At 50.6% G+C, this 17,581-nt stretch overlaps 1 protein-coding gene across 2 annotated transcripts in view; it reads left to right on the top strand.

Moving 5' to 3' along the window:
- Positions 1-17,581, top strand: part of cacna2d3 (calcium channel, voltage-dependent, alpha 2/delta subunit 3) — a 499,906-nt gene that overhangs the window by 76,432 nt on the left and 405,893 nt on the right. The window lies entirely within an intron of this gene.

Below are 17,581 nucleotides of genomic sequence, written 5' to 3'. Positions count from 1 at the left end.
GAGCCCCCCTAGCTCTTGGGGTGTAGGTGGGTCCAAAGAAACTCTTTCTCACTTGCGCCCCGGTGTCTTGGGGTTTTATGGGGACTTAGTCTAAATAAAAGTTGAAAAATAAGGGAAATTAACAATAATAATAAAATCGTAGCGCCTACTTCCACCCGCTACTCCCACCTCTGCCCCTCCCTTTCCAGCTTCTTCCTGCCCTTGCCAGCTTCTGCCCCTCCCTTGCCAGCTTCTGACCCTCCCTTGCCAGCTTCTGCCCTCCCCTGCCAGCTTCTGCCCCTCCCTTTCCAGCTTCTGCCCTCCCTTGCCAGCTTCTGCCCTCCCTTGCCAGCTTCTGCCCATCCCTTTCCAGCTTCTGCCCTCCCTTGCTAGCTTCTGCCCCTCCCTTTCCAGCTTCTGCCCCTCCCTTTCCAGCTTCTTCCTGCCCTTGCCAGCTTCTGCCCATCCCTTTCCAGCTTCTTCCTGCCCTTGCCAGCTTCTGTCCCTCCCTTTCCAGCTTCTGTCCCTCCCTTGCCAGCTTCTGCCCTCCCTTGCCAGCTTTTGCCCCTCCCATGCCAGCTTCTGCCCTCCCTTGCCAGCTTCTGCCCCTCCCTTTCCAGCTTCTGCCCTCCCTTGCCAGCTTCTGCCCCTCCCTTTCCAGCTTCTTCCTGCCCTTGCCAGCTTCTGCCCATCCCTTTCCAGCTTCTTCCTGCCCTTGCCAGCTTCTGCCCATCCCTTTCCAGCTTCTTCCTGCCCTTGCCAGCTTCTGCCCATCCCTTTCCAGCTTCTTCCTGCCCTTGCCAGCTTCTGTCCCTCCCTTGCCAGCTTCTGTACCTCCCTTGCCAGCTTCTGCCCTCCCTTGCCAGCTTTTGCCCCTCCCTTGCCAGCTTTTGCCCCTCCCTTGCCAGCTTATGCCCCTCCCTTGCCAGCTTTGGCCCCTCCCTTGCCAGCTTTGGCCCTCCCTTGCCAGCTTCTGCCCCTCCTTTGCCAGCTTCTGCCCCTCCCTTGCCAGCTTTGGCCCTCCCTTGCCAGCTTATGCCCCTCCCTTGCCAGCTTATGCCCCTCCCTTGCCAGCTTATGCCCCTCCCTTGCCAGCTTTGGCCCTCCCTTGCCAGCTCCTGCCCCTCCCTTGACAGCTTCTTCCCAGCCTTGGATGACATCACTTCCAGTTTTAGGATGATGTCACTTTTGTGTTTCTGGGCAAGCAGCGGTTAAAGAGTTGGGGTGCCGATAGACCCAGGTAGGGGGTAAAATAAGGGGTGCAGGACACCTGATCAGACCCTACACAGGTCTCAAATTTGGGGGACAAAGAGCTGCAGAAATAGTGGGTTTCAATTCTGTGCTCAGAGGCTTAACTTCCCCTTTACCTGTTTCTCAGGTTTGTTATACGGATGTGCGGAATCCTGTATATAAAAATAGGGGGGCGCAGGTTAAGTTTGGAATTAATAAGACACCATTGGCAGGCTGAGAAGGGTTAAATAGGAAGGTGGAGGCGGTTGGGGGGGGGCTGAGCCCGACCGTGTGTCCCAGAACCGCAGTTTAGTTGTTGGACAATGGGATCCCGGGCAGGTAATGTGTTTTATTGATTGGACATGAACAGTGCGAGTCGCACAGAAATGCTGAGTAACACAATAAAGCCCCAGGGCCAAACCATATGGGGAGGGGGGGGGGCTGCATCGGCGCTTTCCTCCTGTTATGGATCTGGTACCAACGTTCTGTTTCTTTCCAGAACAGTAAATCTGCCCCCCTCTACATTTCAGTTAAATGATGGGCACAAATAGTCCCAGTAATATACCCAGGGCCCCAAGAATGTAACTGGGGGGGGCACAATAGCAGCAACATCTGGTCCCACCCCCTGGCAGGACCCTCATACCCTCCTGGGGCAGACAGGGCAATATATATGCCCCTTTGGCACTTACAGAAGGCTGAGCTGGTCAGGGGGTCTAATTATCTAATGGGGGGGGGCAGCCCCTATGTCTTTAATGACACCCCTAAATATATTGATGCCCAGAGTATATAATGTTGGGGTTCATGTCTGTTATATGTCAGTGAGTGACAGGGGAAGGAGCTGCCTGGGGCAGAATGATTTATAGGGGTAGGGGGATCCCTAGGGACACTGGGGGGGGGCTGGGGAAGCGTTAAATTGCTTGTCCAGCTTTCAGTATGATGTAGAGAGTGATATTCTGAGACAATTTGCAATTGGTCTTCATTTTTTATTATTTGTAGTTTTTTAATTATTTCACTTTTTGTTCAGCAGTTTGGAATTAAAACAGTTATCTGGTTGCTAAGAACCAAATTACCTTAGCAACCAGAGATTGGCTTGAATGAGAGACTGAAATATGAAAAAGTAACAATAACAATAAAACTGGAGCCTCACAGAGCAATAGGGTTTGGCTGCCGGGGTCAGTGACCCCCATTTGTAAGTTGCAGAGTTAGTATAAAAACTATAAGAAATAAATAACAAAGACCAATTGAAAAGTTGCTTAGAATTGGATTTTTTATAACATACTTTGGACATAAAGGGGCATTCAGACCTGGAAATGGGGGGGGTGTTGTTTACGCTGATTTCCTGATTAAAGCAAACAGAGAGCGCCCCCCCCCCTTCGCCCCGTTGGTAATTACCGTGTCAGCGCGGGGTTAAATAACGGCCTGACTGTGATACACGCATGTAACTGCTCCCGGCGGATCCGCTCGTCTATTCAGCGCCCGTAATTACTCCCTAATAAATACGTGTAGGTGCTAACGAGCGTCTCCTCATAATAAGTTTCCCAAACGAATCTGTTATTGTGTTTGATAATGAATAACGTTCTTACCCCCCCCCCCCCCCCCCGCTGACACGCGTTCCCATTATGTGATTCATTTCCCAACCAAACGTACAATAATTGCTGTAAAACTGTAACTTTCAGGTTTCTAAAGAAAAGTGTCATTTATGTGAAAAGCACAAAATGGAAATTGTTGTTTGGAAACCTTTGCACATAATGTGATCCCCCCCAGTGTGAGCAGCAGTCCTGCCCTGCTTTATGGCTGAGATTCTAGCTATCTGTATAACAGAGCATTCTGTCACAGTGGCACAGATCCTATCTGATCCCCCCATTGTAAGCAGCAGTCCTGCCCTGCTTTATGGCTGAGATTCTAGCTATCTGTATAACAGAGCATTCTGTCACAGTGGCACAGATCCTATCTGATCCCCCCATTGTAAGCAGCAGTCCTGTCCTGCTTTATGGCTGAGATTCTAGCTATCTGTATAACAGAGCATTCTGTCACAGTGGCACAGATCCTATCTGATCCCCCCATTGTAAGCAGCAGTCCTGCCCTGCTTTATGGCTGAGATTCTAGCTATCTGTATAACAGAGCATTCTGTCACAGTGGCACAGATCCTATCTGATCCCCCCCCATTGTAAGCAGCAGTCCTGCCCTGCTTTATGGCTGAGATTCTAGCTATCTGTATAACAGAGCATTCTGTCACAGTGGCACAGATCCTATCTGATCCCCTCCATTGTAAGCAGCAGTCCTGCCCTGCTTTATGGCTGAGATTCTAGCTATCTGTATAACAGAGCATTCTGTCACAGTGGCACAGATCCTATCTGATCCCCCCATTGTAAGCAGCAGTCCTGCCCTGCTTTATGGCTGAGATTCTAGCTATCTGTATAACAGAGCATTCTGTCACAGTGGCACAGATCCTATCTGATCCCCCCCATTGTAAGCAGCAGTCCTGCCCTACTTTATGGCTGAGATTCTAGCTATCTGTATAACAGAGCATTCTGTCAGAGTGGCACAGATCCTATCTGATCCCCCCCCCCCATTGTAAGCAGCAGTCCTGCCCTACTTTATGGCTGAGATTCTAGCTATCTGTATAACAGAGCATTCTGTCACAGTGGCACAGATCCTATCTGATCCCCCCCATTGTAAGCAGCAGTCCTGCCCTGCTTTATGGCTGAGATTCTAGCTATCTGTATAACAGAGCATTCTGTCACAGTGGCACAGATCCTATCTGACCCCCCCCCATTGTAAGCAGCAGTCCTGCCCTGCTTTATGGCTGAGATTCTAGCTATCTGTATAACAGAGTTGGGGTACTGCTCCATTCCTGGGGGCTCAATCGGTTCATTCCCCATGTTCCCGGCAGCTCCCGGCTGAACACATTGGATATACTAAAGTGCCTTTCCCTGTGTGACTGCCCGAGTTACACGGTATTTATTCTTACAGATTTATTTACTCAGCGATTCTTCTGTTTCCAAAACACAAACACAATTAAATCCCGAGCGTCGACGGCAGATTGTAAAGCCCCCCGGGGCCCCTGAGCAGTTTAAACGCTTCTTAACATGGAAACAGGTTCTGCGTCTGAAAAAACCCTCTGGTGATGGAACGTCGCTCAATAAGAATCCAATAGAAAATTCCGGCACGAGACGGAATGTGATGTGTCAGGGGCTCAGCAGCAAAGCGCCGGGTCTGTGCAGTTGTCACGGATTTAATGGTTCTGTCATCAGCGGAGCAGCACCGGCCCGACTGATAGATTATCCCCCCTTCATTCTATCCTGTAAGGAGCTGCCGGGAATATCGCAGGTCATCAGTCATTCTACTGAGTCTCAGCGCCGGGCAAACGCATAGCGGGGCATTCAGTTTGTGCCACAGTATTTACTTTCCAAAGTTTGGTTTTGGCCGCCCAGTATACTCCTGCTGAATTGTGCTTAGTACAGGGGAATCCCTATGTGCTTTAGTTTTATGGTATCTCTCTGTACAGGCTATGAGCAAACTTAGGGGGCTGTTCCTGCTGAATTGTGCTTAGTACAGGGGAAATTTTTGTTTATTGAGTTCTTGCATCCTAATACAATAAAGCTTAAAATAACATAACAAATAAGCAAAAGCATTAAATAGATTTACATGCAGTAAACATAATTAGCTTATCCATAAAACGTATCCGCTTGCTCTGTGGGCAACTGTACAAATGTTACAAAGCTGATGTATAGTTGCACCTGAGCTATACAACGCTGCTCAATTTCCAACTTTAACTCAACTTCAATGAGCGGCTCAGCCTGGCTGGGGGCCACTCTACTATAAACAACTATATACACAAAACATGGCTCTGACTCCAGGAAGGCAAAAGATTGGGCTACTCACCTAAAACTGTATGAAGCCCCATCAGAAAAATACGACGAAGGCAAAAATCTAAGGGGGGTGAAAAGAACTGGCCCAACACCAAAGAGACATCAGAATTAGCAAGAGACTCACGGTGGGTCAAACTGAATGCCCCTCCACAGACCCTTCCACCTTGCTTCATCCATCCTTTGTCTCTCCAAAGAGCGTATCTTCCCGAGCTCACCCAGTACCATATCCACCACCACTGGACAGGGGAGGACTTCCCGCCTGAGAGAAACCTTGCACCGTGTGTTCCAGGTGTAAAAGCGGACAACAGAGCTGACTAAGAAAAGAGTGCCCAAATCATACCCCCTGTGTCGCTTGAATGCCCCATAGGCCCACTCCTGGTAATTACAACCAGAGAGGCAAGGAATGCCCAAGGCAGCAGAGACTTGTTTGTAAACATCTATGTTAAAGGGGCACTGAAGCAAGAAGTGGTCCATCGTTTCCACTTCCCCAGAGCATTCCTCTCGTGGGCAGTCACGGTCATCAGTGCGTCTGTACTTCAGATTCCCATTAACATAGAGCTTCCCGTGGAAGGAGCGCCAGACGACATCCCTGAGCTTCGGGGGAACCCTTGGGGAATTGACTAAAGAGAGCCCTGATCTCAACACCTCGTCTGGACAGTCTTTCAGGGCCAGTGATGCATGAAAGTAGGAACCCAAGACTCTCCTATCGATGTCCCTTCTTGGAGAAGCCCTGATCTCCCCAACAGACACACACCACCGCCTCATCACCTTCAGACTCACGGCAACATAAGGCGGGAGAGGGGCATGAGGAGCACGCACGCTCTTTACCAAGCCGCCTCTCTTCCAACACTCAAGAAAAGGAAGGGCCCAAACTCTGAAGATCTCCACCCACAAAGGAGGCTTCTCCAACAGGAGGTTGTTATAGTTATACTTAATAAAGGTGTTCACGAAGAACACAACGGGGTTCACCATACCGAGACCCCCCTCCTTCCTTTGTAGGTAGGTAATATTCCTTTTGATGAGGTTTGTCTTATTCCCCCATAACAGTTGGAAGAAGAGACCTTTGATCTTAACGTAGAAAGCTTCTGGCAAAAGGCACACATGGCTGAGATACAAAAAGATTGGAATCAGGTAGGTTTTGATAAGATCCACCCTTTCTCTGAGGGTAAATTTCAACCCTTTCCACCGGTTCACCAGAACAGATGCGGTTTCCAACTTGCCCTCCCAAATTTGCTTGGCATAATCGCCATGGCCAAATTCGATACCAAGAATTTTAATTTTGGGCTGGGCCACTGGGAAGACATCCGGAAGATCGAAGGCAGGATCTCCCTTCCCCATCCAGAAAGTTTTGCACTTATTCTGATTAATCAAGGACCCAGAGGCCCTTGAGTAGTCCCTTAGCACCCGTGCCACAGTCTCTGCCTCCTCCCCACTAGACACGACTACTGTGACATCGTCTGCATAAGCGGAGACCTTCAGGGCCCTCCCGGGAGACAGAGGAACCCCTGCTAATGCATCGCACTCTATCCGCCTTATGAGGGGATCAATGGCAAATACATAAAGCAAAGGGCTCAAAGGACAGCCCTGTCGGACCCCAGAAGAAACCCAAAGCTCTCCCCGGACCAACCATTCACAAGTGGGAAACTCTCGGCCCCTTTATACAAAATCTTTAGCCAATTAACAAATTTACCCGGAAGACCGTACCTGTCAAGGAGCAACCAGAGATACTCGTGGTTTACCCTATCAAAAGCCTTTGACTGATCCAAAGTCAGCAGATACTTACCCCACTCGCAGATCCTGCACCGCTCTAGGACCTCCCGGATGCCAAGGACAGCGGAAAAGGTGCTGCGGCCCTTCACTGTGCAGTGCTGAGAGGGGGAAAGAAGCCTTTCTGCAAAAGGAAAAAGGCGGCTGAACATGACCTTTGCCAGAATCTTTCGGTCTGTATTGAGAAGAGCGATGGGGCGCCAGTTCTCAACCTTAGACTGGTCCAAACCCTTGGTGAGGAGAATAAGAGCTGAGTGTCTCATAGAGGGAGGGAGTAGGCCCTCTTCCAGGGTGCTATTGAATACCTCTGTGAGACGAGGGGCCAGGACATCAACAAACTGTTTATAAAATTCGGCTGTTAAACCGTCAGGCCCTGGAGACTTTTTGAGGCCTAAGCCTTCAATTGCCTTCCTGACCTCCTCAACTCCAATCTCACACTCCAATTCGTCAAAAGAAATATTCTCATCTTGCAGAATAGGGGTCTCTTCCAGAAAGGAAGACATATTGGCCCGGGAGAGCCCCTGCCCCTTCAGGAGTTTAGCATAGTAGTTCTTAACAACTCTGAGAATACCAGGGACCGAAGTCTCTAGCACCCCAGCCTCATTTTGCAAGCCGTGTATGGACTTGCGGGAAAACACTTCCCGGCAGTTTTGGTAAGGGTCGGGCGAGTGGTGCTTCCCGTAGTCCCTCTCCAAAACCAGGGAAGAGTACCTGTCATACTGATACTCCTTCATGAGGGCACGGACCCTGGCAACTTCCCCACCTTAGGCCCCATCAGACACCAGTCTGTCTAACTTTCTCCTGAGAGATTGGTAGGCACGATCTTTATCAATTTGTATCTTGTTTGCTAGGCCTCGAAAGAGTCCTGCTGCCCTCTTTTTGACCATCTCCCACCACTCCGCCTTAGTGTTGCACAGATCTAATAAGGATTCCTGAGCCTGAAAGAACTCCCTGAAGGACTGATTTACACACTCCTCCCCCAGGAGGGCCGAATTCAGGCGCCAAAGACCCCTTCCCCTCTGAGGGGACTCTGAAACATTCAAGGACACACTCACCATACAGTGATCGGAGAACTCCACGGCTGTCACCTCAGGAGGAGACACTATGAAGTCCTGTTTAACAAAAAACCTGTCTATCCTACTTCTACATGTTCCTCTATAAAAAGTGAAACCCGTGCGGTCAGGGAAGTGGCGAATGTGCACATCCTCTAGGCCGGCCTGACTAACTATGCTATTCAGGTAAATGCTATCATAGCCCAGCCGACCTGCGGCACCTCCCCTATCCATAGGCCTAGTCACGGTGTTAAAGTCACCGCCAAAAATTATCGGCCGGGCTGTAAAAAGAAAGGGCTTAATCCTGCTAAACAGGTCCCTCCTCGCCTTTAGGGTCTGAGGACCGTACACATTAATAAGGCGAAGATTCTGCCCATTCAGCAGGACGTCTAAGACCATACATCTGCCCATCTCTACCTCAATCACCCGTTTGACTGTTACCTTACTGGTCTTAAAAAGGACCGCCACTCCGCTGTACATCTCGGCCGCAAGAGACCAGTAAGAAGGACCGTGCACCCATTCCTTCTTGGCCCTATGGAGCACCTGAAGATTGCATAATCTGGTCTCTTGCAAAAATAAAATGTCTGCCTCAACTCGGGAGAGAAAAAAGAAGGCCGTGTCTCTTGCACCTACAGACTTAACGCTCGCGACATTAATGGTCACGACGCGTATCGGAGGGGGAACAGCCATTTACAGGGTGATTAAGATGAGGAGGTTTCCACCCTCCTTTTTACCTTCCTATCATCGTCAGAGCATTCCCTCTTTGCAGAGAGACCAGATGGAAGCTTTTCAGCTTCAGCAGGACTTATGTCCTCAAATTCCGAAGAGGAAGAGTTGGCGTTATCAGACTGGCCAAGCTCCCTGTTTAGCTCCTCCTCCTCCTCCAACTCTGCCCTCTCCCCCCAAGATAAAGGAGCAAATCTATTTACGGATAAAGGAAAGGGATCAGCCCCCTCCTTTGCATGGGCACCCTCTGCCCTCTCCTCTTTCTTTCTGTGATTCCCCCCACTCGAGTTGGTAGCCTTTTGCTTGGCCAAGGTGGCTTTCTGGGGTTCGCCTACTTTGACCCAATCCCCCAATGTGTTGTTAGCCGCACTAGGCCGCTCAGAAGGGGGGGTCTCCTGAACTACCCTTTGGGACATTAGTGACCGTCCACTAGGTTGTCCTCTCCCCCTTCCCCGTGTTGCCCTAACGGATGTGGAGGACTGCGGGGCTTGGGAAGACTGCGGGGCCCGGGAAGACTGCGGGGCCCGGGAAGACTGCAGGGCCCGGGAAGACTGCGGGGCCTGGGAAGACTGCGGGGCCCGGGAAGGCTGGGGGCCCTGGGGAGGCTGGGGGCCATGGGAAGGCTGAGATGAATTATGGGGGATGAACGGGGGGTCAGGATCAGGCACAGGCTGAGTTTCCCCAACCACCTGACCCTGTGTGGCCTCGGACTCCAGCACCCCCATTTCCTTGCGGTATTCCTCCTCAATGCTTTGCCACGACATAGGACAGGAACCATACGCATGGCCGAGCTCTCCGCACAAGTTGCACCGGATGCTTTTGGGACAGTGCTTTGCCACATGACCTACCCCAAGGCACATGGCGCATTTCAGTACATCGCAACTAATACTGAAATGCCTGGTGGAGCCGCACTTCCAACATTCCCTGGGCTGCCCGGGATAAAAGCAGCAGACTAAATCCCGGCCAATGTATGCGGAGCTGGGGATGTGCTGGGTGACATTGCCTACAGTGCGTAGGCGCACCTTAGCCTGCCAGCCCCCCGTCCATATCCCCCTGTACCCAAAGTCCCTCTCCAGCTCCCCTATCACATCCCCATACCTTCTGAGCCAGATCTTTAGGTCTGCGGGGGGGATGGACTCGTTCTCTATGAGAATGGTGACCTTGCAGACCCCAGGCCTAGACACGGGCACTGCCCGAAACCCCTCCCACATCCCTGTGGCATCCCTAAACTTTTCCCAGAATTCATCTAACTCCTGGGGCCTCATGAAGCTGATTGTGTAATCTTTGAACACTTTGTTATGCACAAAACAATAAATATCATTTGCAGTGAAGCCCATATCACAGATCTTATCAACAACAATATTTCCCTCAGGCAAGGGACCCTCCCCCTCCCACTGCAACCGCACCACATTCCTGCGCCTCCCCGAGTCTGCGGGGTAGATCCTCCCACGTCGGGGGTAATTCCCCACTGCAGGTTTGTCACCCACACGCGCCCCACTCACTGCCACCTTCGCCACATTCACACTGCCAGGCCCTTTAGCCTTGCCACGGACAATATTAGCAAAGCTTTGGCCACTCACTCCCGCCACCTCATTCGCTGCACTCACACCCGCCGCTGTGGCATTAACTGCACCAGTTGGGTCATTCACCCCTGCACCCACAGCACTCATATCTGCACCCACAGCTCTCATACCTGCACCCACAGCACTCATACCTGCACCCACAGCACTTGTACCCACACCACTCATACCTGCACCCACAGCACTCGTACCTGCACCCACAGCTCTTGTACCAGCACCCACAGCTCTTGTACCCACAGCACTCATACCTGCACCCACAGCACTTGTACCCACAGCACTCATACCTGCACCCACAACACTTGTATCTGCACCCACATTCACCTCTTGCACAACAGCATTTGACCCTTGCACAGTTGGACCCGAGCCCCCCAACACTTTCCCCCCACACACATTTACACCCACAGAATTCACATTCCCAGTGCACTCACCAGCCTCAGGCAGTCGCTCACCGATCCCCTCACTGCAGTCACGCCCACGCACACTTGCACCATTGGAAATGGCAGCAGTTGGAATTGCTGAACTACAAGAGTCCGCTGCAGAGTCTTTTGCAGCCGCCTTCTTCCTGCCAGATTTAGGAGCAGGCTTGGTCTTCTTCTTCTTGTTGTTTCCCTTTCGCTGTTCCTCCTGCTGCTCAGCGACTGCAGCTTTGCCTTTATGGTTCCGCTCCGAGTTGTTCCCATCACAACCGGCTTTTCCCTGCTCTGGGAGAGACACAGTAGTGGATGTAGTGGCCTCTGGCTGCTGTGAGATGTCACCCTCAGGGCCCGCTAGTTGTTCTGCACCAATGTTTGCAGCAGTATGGCAAACTGACTCCCTTTCAGCCATGTTCTGCGCCGGCTGCCCTGCATTCCTCCCAGATGGCAGATTCTCACTGTTCCCTGCTGCAACCACATTGGCATTTGCTTTTTGTGCCCAACTGGCCAACGCAGCAGGGGCTGACTGCACCCCAACATCCTCAGCGGACTGAGGGGCAGCCTGGGAGATACCCATAGACATAGGCTGATTTTGGGGTGAGGGCAGGACAGGGAAATCAGATTCTGTGTAGACAAAGCTACTTACTTCCAGCTGCTGTTTCTTTTCCTTTGGTTTCACCTTTTCCTTGGGGTCAATATCTTCAATTTCATCAGTAGAAAAGACCATTTTTTGCGGCCTCAGGGAGCAAGGAGACTCCGCCTGCCTGATCTCCCTTAGGAGGCCCGGTGTACCTGAGGGGGTACCAGTGGGGGTACCAGTAGGAGTGCCAGTGGGTGTTCCTTGGCACTTTGGAACTGGCCGGTTTGGCTGGAGGGCCCCAGAGCTTTCAGGCTCCTCATCGCTGGACACCTCAGTAATGGCTCTGCTTCTCAGCGATGCCCTGTATTTTTCCTCCTGGCGCCTCTGCTCCATCTCCCGGAACCGCTCGGCATTATCAAACGATTCCTTTACCGCACCGATTCCCTTGCCAAGGAAGTCCAGCTCCCGCTCCAGAGTGCGCTGCTTGTCGCACAGGGCAGCAATTTCTACCTTCTTGCGGGGCCGGGCCAGGCTGTAGGCCTTAGCGCACTCGTACCTCTTGGTCTTTATTAGAGATTTCAGAGCCGCAAGCTCAGCCCTTTTCTCCTTAAACTTCAGAATTCCTTTAGCCAGATTTTCCTGGAATCCCGGTTCATGCGGCAGCATATCAGGGTCAAACCCCGCAACTTGCACTGGGGACTCCGCTTGGGGCCCCTCAGAAACTCCTCCTTCTGCAGAAGCACCCCGAGGCCTAGGTGACTCAGATGAGGCCTGGGGCTTTCCTGGATCAGCATCCCTGGGCGCACCACACCCTCCAGGGCTACAATTGCTCATGATTGAGCTCAACGAGCACCACACAAACTGCGATCAGCACCCAGCAGCACACACGGTCAGGTGAGCACTAGTGGGCGGTTCCTGCTGAATTGTGCTTAGTACAGGGGAATCCCTATGTGCCTTAGTTTTATGGTATCTCTCTGTACAGGCTATGAGCAAACTTAGGGGGCTGTTCCTGCTGAATTGTGCTTAGTACAGGGGAATCCCTATGTGCCTTAGTTTTATGGTATCTCTCTGTACAGGCTATGAGCAAACTTAGGGGGCTGTTCCTGCTGAATTGTGCTTAGTACAGGGGAATCCATATGTGCCTTAGTTTTATGGTATCTCTCTGTACAGGCTATGAGCAAACTTAGGGGGCTGTTCCTGCTGAATTGTGCTTAGTACAGGGGAATCCCTATGTGCCTTAGTTTTATGGTATCTCTCTGTACAGGCTATGAGCAAACTTAGGGGGCTGTTCCTGCTGAATTGTGCTTAGTACAGGGGAATCCCTATGTGCCTTAGTTTTATGGTATCTCTCTGTACAGGCTATGAGCAAACTTAGGGGGCTGTTCCTGCTGAATTGTGCTTAGTACAGGGGAATCCCTATGTGCCTTAGTTTTATGGTATCTCTCTGTACAGGCTATGGGCAAACTTAGGGGGCTGTTCCTGCTGAATTGTGCTTAGTACAGGGGAATCCCTATGCTTCCCATTAACATGGAACCCAATCTGTTAATAAATATAAATCCCCTTATATATCTTGTTTTTATAGGAATATTAATGCTGTGAATGACATCCCTGAGAGTTTTCTTCCCCTTTAGTTTCTCATTAATGGATTTCCCCAGTTCCAGTAGAAAGAGCTACAATGACTCTCTGAGCTCCGAGACATGGGAGCCCCTTTGAGGCCTCAGTGGCAGTGAATATTGCGACCAATTATCCTGCGGCCGCGGCGGCTATTACAGGAGCGCATTATATAATCCCAGGCTCATAATCATTAGGGCACAGTTTTCCTTGTATAAAAGTGTCAGGAAAGGGGGAAAGGCGGCCGCCGAGGAGACGGAACATGAAATTGAAATGTAATTTGTCTCTTCATTACGGTCGCATTACTGCGCCGCTCCCTCCCGACTGGGTAAAAGCCCATAATGCCCATTTCTACAACTTTCTTATATATAAACGCTGTTATTTAAGGCTAATTTGGCCGTATTAAATGTCATTATTGAGGGATGACTGGTCCTTTAACAGACTCTGCACCCACTCAGCTCACCCACTCACCCACCCACCCAGTCCCCTCACACATTGGGCCGGGGGCTCAGGGGCCATAGGAAAGTGGCAGGAACCAGCGGCTTATCTGCTTATCAGTATGGTCATTAGAGCAATAACCGTGCCCCCTGCTCATATCCCCCCCCTCACCCCCAGCAGCCGATCAGCAGAACAATGGGAAGGGAGCAAGATAGCAGCTCCCAGTAGGTATCAGAATAGCACTCAATAGTAAGAAATCCAAGTCCGGCTTGGGACTCCTCCAGTTACATGGGAGTAGGAGAAACAATAGGTTAGCTGAAAGCAGTTCTAATGGGTAGCGCTGGCTGAAAGCTCAGACTCAGGCACACTTTACTGCTGCGCTGCAAGTTGGAGTGATATCCCCCCTCACCCCCAGCAGCCGATCAGCAGAACAATGGGAAGGGAGCAAGATAGCAGCTCCCAGTAGGTATCAGAATAGCACTCAATAGTAAGAAATCCAAGTCCGGCTTGGGACTCCTCCAGTTACATGGGAGTAGGAGAAACAATAGGTTAGCTGAAAGCAGTTCTAATGTGTAGCGCTGGCTGAAAGCTCAGACTCAGGCACACTTTACTGCTGCGCTGCAAGTTGGAGTGATATCCCCCCCCCTCACCCCCAGCAGCCGATCAGCAGAACAATGGGAAGGGAGCAAGATAGCAGCTCCCAGTAGGTATCAGAATAGCACTCAATAGTAAGAAATCCAAGTCCGGCTTGGGACTCCTCCAGTTACATGGGAGTAGGAGAAACAATAGGTTAGCTGAAAGCAGTTCTAATGTGTAGCGCTGGCTGAAAGCTCAGACTCAGGCACACTTTACTGCTGCGCTGCAAGTTGGAGTGATATCCCCCCCCCTCACCCCCAGCAGCGGATCAGCAGAACAATGGGAAGGGAGCAAGATAGCAGCTCCCAGTAGGTATCAGAATAACACTCACTAGCCATTACTATGGGCACCATGTTTGTTCCCCTGCAGCAATAGAACATTAGTAGTTTTATTCCCTCTTTTTTTCTATTCTCAGTTGGAGCAACAAACGTCACCGAGCCCTGATCCCTTGGCTTTTCCTGGGAAACCAATAACCCCCCTATGATATTTGCCTCTTCATCTCATTGTGCCACCCAGTGAATCTCGTACGCGTTTCGCGCCGCTGCCTAAGCCGCCGACAAACTGACGAGAATCTGCTTCTCTGGGCAGCAAGGTCAGGGAAACAGGGGGGGAGAATAAATATACATTTCCCATTACTTTCTCCCCCAGACACGGAGATAATGGGAAATAGCAGGTGGCTCCCATCCAATAACCAGACTGCGCGTACGCGCGGCGTTGGGGCATTGTGTTTGCTCAGCGTGGCAGCCGCTAATTGCCCCGCGCCTCCATTAGCACTTAAATTACACTGAGTTTCCTAAATGCGCACATTACAGGAGCCATAACACACACAGTGAGTATATATATATACAGCTGTGCCCCCAGGCGCATACACTCAGGATTATAGGGGGGAAAGGTCGGGTGATTGTGCTTAAAGCCAGAGGCAAATAAGATGGTTTTATTGGGGTTTATCTGCTGGGAATGGCAATTAAAAAGGGCAACTGTACAGCAATTATATAGAGAAATGTGCTTGGTACAGGGAAAACCCACAGTCAGACCAGGTCACTTTTACTGTCATTATATCCCACTGTTACCGCCCCACTGTATGCTGGGATATGTATAGTATCTCTCTGTACAGGCTATGGGCAAACTTAGGGGGCTGTTCCTGCTGAATTGTGCTTAGTACAGGGGAATCCCTATGTGCCATAGTTTTATGGTATCTCTCTGTACAGGCTATGGGCAAACTTAGGGGGCTGTTCCTGCTGAATTGTGCTTAGTACAGGGGAATCCCTATGTGCCATAGTTTTATGGTATCTCTCTGTACAGGCTATGGGCAAACTTAGGGGGCTGTTCCTGCTGAATTGTGCTTAGTACAAGGGAATCCCTATGTGCCATAGTTTTATGGTATCTCTCTGTACAGGCTATGGGCAAACTTAGGGGGCTGTTCCTGCTGAATTGTGCTTAGTATAGGGGAATTCCTGAGTACAGGCTCATTGGGTAGGAATGTCGATATTATTTGGATGTATTTTACCTGGTTTGGGGCTGATTAAAATCTCTATAAATTTAGAAGGGAAAGGAGAGGCCATGATGGAAATCGCTTCCTTTCTGCCTATAGAATCAGCCCATTTGTGCCCCAGTGAGTGAGACTCGGGGGAGTGATTGAGAGTTGAGGGACCGGCCGGGTGGATAATCGCGCTATTAATAATAACCTGTGTGACGATATGAATGGATAATACCCCCCCCCCCCAGGGAATGATATTTGCAAACAGTTTAAATGTTATTGTATGTAAATCACCTCCTCTTGGTGGCGGATTTATCCCCAGAGCCGCAATGTTATCCCCATGGGTTTAGCGCCGTTAGAATGGGCACCGCGTAGCGAATGGCGCCGGTTACGGGCGACTCGTTACAATAAGACTCAGTTTCCAGAATCAATTATCATATAAACTTTTCTTTAGAGTAAAGTCTGATTTTCCTTCTTATGTCCTGGAGAAATAAATTGGCTCAGGGATATTGTATTCAAACCTGCGACTGATGCGCAATACGGAATCACCCGCAGCCTATCCGCCGGCGGCTCCTATTGTGGGTTGGGCTTCTGAGAGGGAGGCTAGATGGAGACAGTAGGGCAAGATGGAGACAGTAGGACAAGATGAAGACAGTAGGACAAGATGGAGACAGTAGGACAAGATGGAGACAGTAGGACAAGATGGAGACAGTAGGACAAGATGGAGACAGTAGGGCAAGATGGAGACAGCAGGGCAAGATGGAGACAGCAGGGCAAGATGGAGACAGCAGGACAAGATGAAGACAGTAGGACAAGATGGAGACAGTAGGGCAAGATGGAGACAGTAGGACAAGATGGAGACAGTAGGACAAGATGGAGACAGTAGGACAAGATGGAGACAGTAGGGCAAGATGGAGACAGTAGGGCAAGATGGGGACAGTAGGGCAAGATGGGGACAGTAGGGCAAGATGGGGACAGTAGGGCAAGATGGAGACAGTAGGGCAAGATGAAGACAGTAGGACAAGATGGAGACAGTAGGGCAAGATGGAGACAGTAGGACAAGATGGAGACAGTAGGACAAGATGGAGACAGTAGGACAAGATGGAGACAGTAGGGCAAGATGGAGACAGTAGGGCAAGATGGGGACAGTAGGGCAAGATGGGGACAATAGGGCAAGATGGGGACAGTAGGGCAAGATGAAGAAAGTAGGGCAAGATGGAGACAGTAGAGCAGGATGGGGACAGTAGGGCAAGATGGAGACAGTAGGGCAAAATGAAGACAGTAGGGCAAGATGGGGACAGTAGGGCAAGATGAAGAAAGTAGGGCAAGATGGAGACAGTAGAGCAGGCTGGGGACAGTAGGGCAAGATGGAGACAGTAGGGCAAGATGGAGACAGTAGGGCAAAATGAAGACAGTAGGGCAAGATGGGGACAGAAGGACAAGATGGAGACAGTAGGGCAAGATGGAGACAGTAGGGCAAGATGGAGACAGTAGGGCAAGATGAAGACAGTAGGGCAAGATGGAGACAGTAGGACAAGATGGAGACAGTAGGGCAAGATGGAGACAGTAGGACATGATGAAGACAGTAGGGCAAGATGGAGACCGTAGGGCAGGATAGAGACAGTAGGGCAGGATGGAGACAGTAGGGCAAGATGGAGACAGTAGGGCAAGATGGAGACAGTAGGACAAGATAGAGACAGTAGGGCGAGATGGGGACAGTAGGACAAGATGGAGACAGTAGGACAAGATGGGGACAGTAGGACAAGATGGAGACAGTAGGGCAAGATGGAGACAGTAGGGCAAGATGGAGACAGTAGGGCGAGATGGAGACAGTAGGGCGAGATGGGGACAGTAGGGCGAGATTGAGACAGTAGGGGAAAGTGAAACAATGTTGCTTTACGTGTTGCAGGGGGCAGATGTACCAATCCCCATACATGTTTGGGAACCAATTAATTCCTTGTGGAAAAAATGAGTTTGAACTGATTATATGGGGGGGCGGGGTTTCCCTACTCCCAGCAAATTAAACCTCTTATCTATTTTAATGATAATAATCCATTGTAATAAGGACTTGTCCTATAACGCCCCCCTGACCTGCCCGCCGACGTATAGATTCCCTGTATTCAGCTTCCGACATACGGACTGAGCAGGTCACTTACCCAAATCCCTCCGGGGCCACTCGCTTTCCTTTCTATGATCTCTTAATGGACTTCCGCAGTGGCA

Source organism: Xenopus tropicalis, chromosome 4, assembly GCF_000004195.4.
Source record: "Xenopus tropicalis strain Nigerian chromosome 4, UCB_Xtro_10.0, whole genome shotgun sequence".
In the NCBI taxonomy this organism is placed as follows: domain Eukaryota; kingdom Metazoa; phylum Chordata; class Amphibia; order Anura; family Pipidae; genus Xenopus; species Xenopus tropicalis.
Note: the sequence above shows the minus strand (reverse complement) of the source record. Positions and strands in the feature narration are given on the sequence as shown.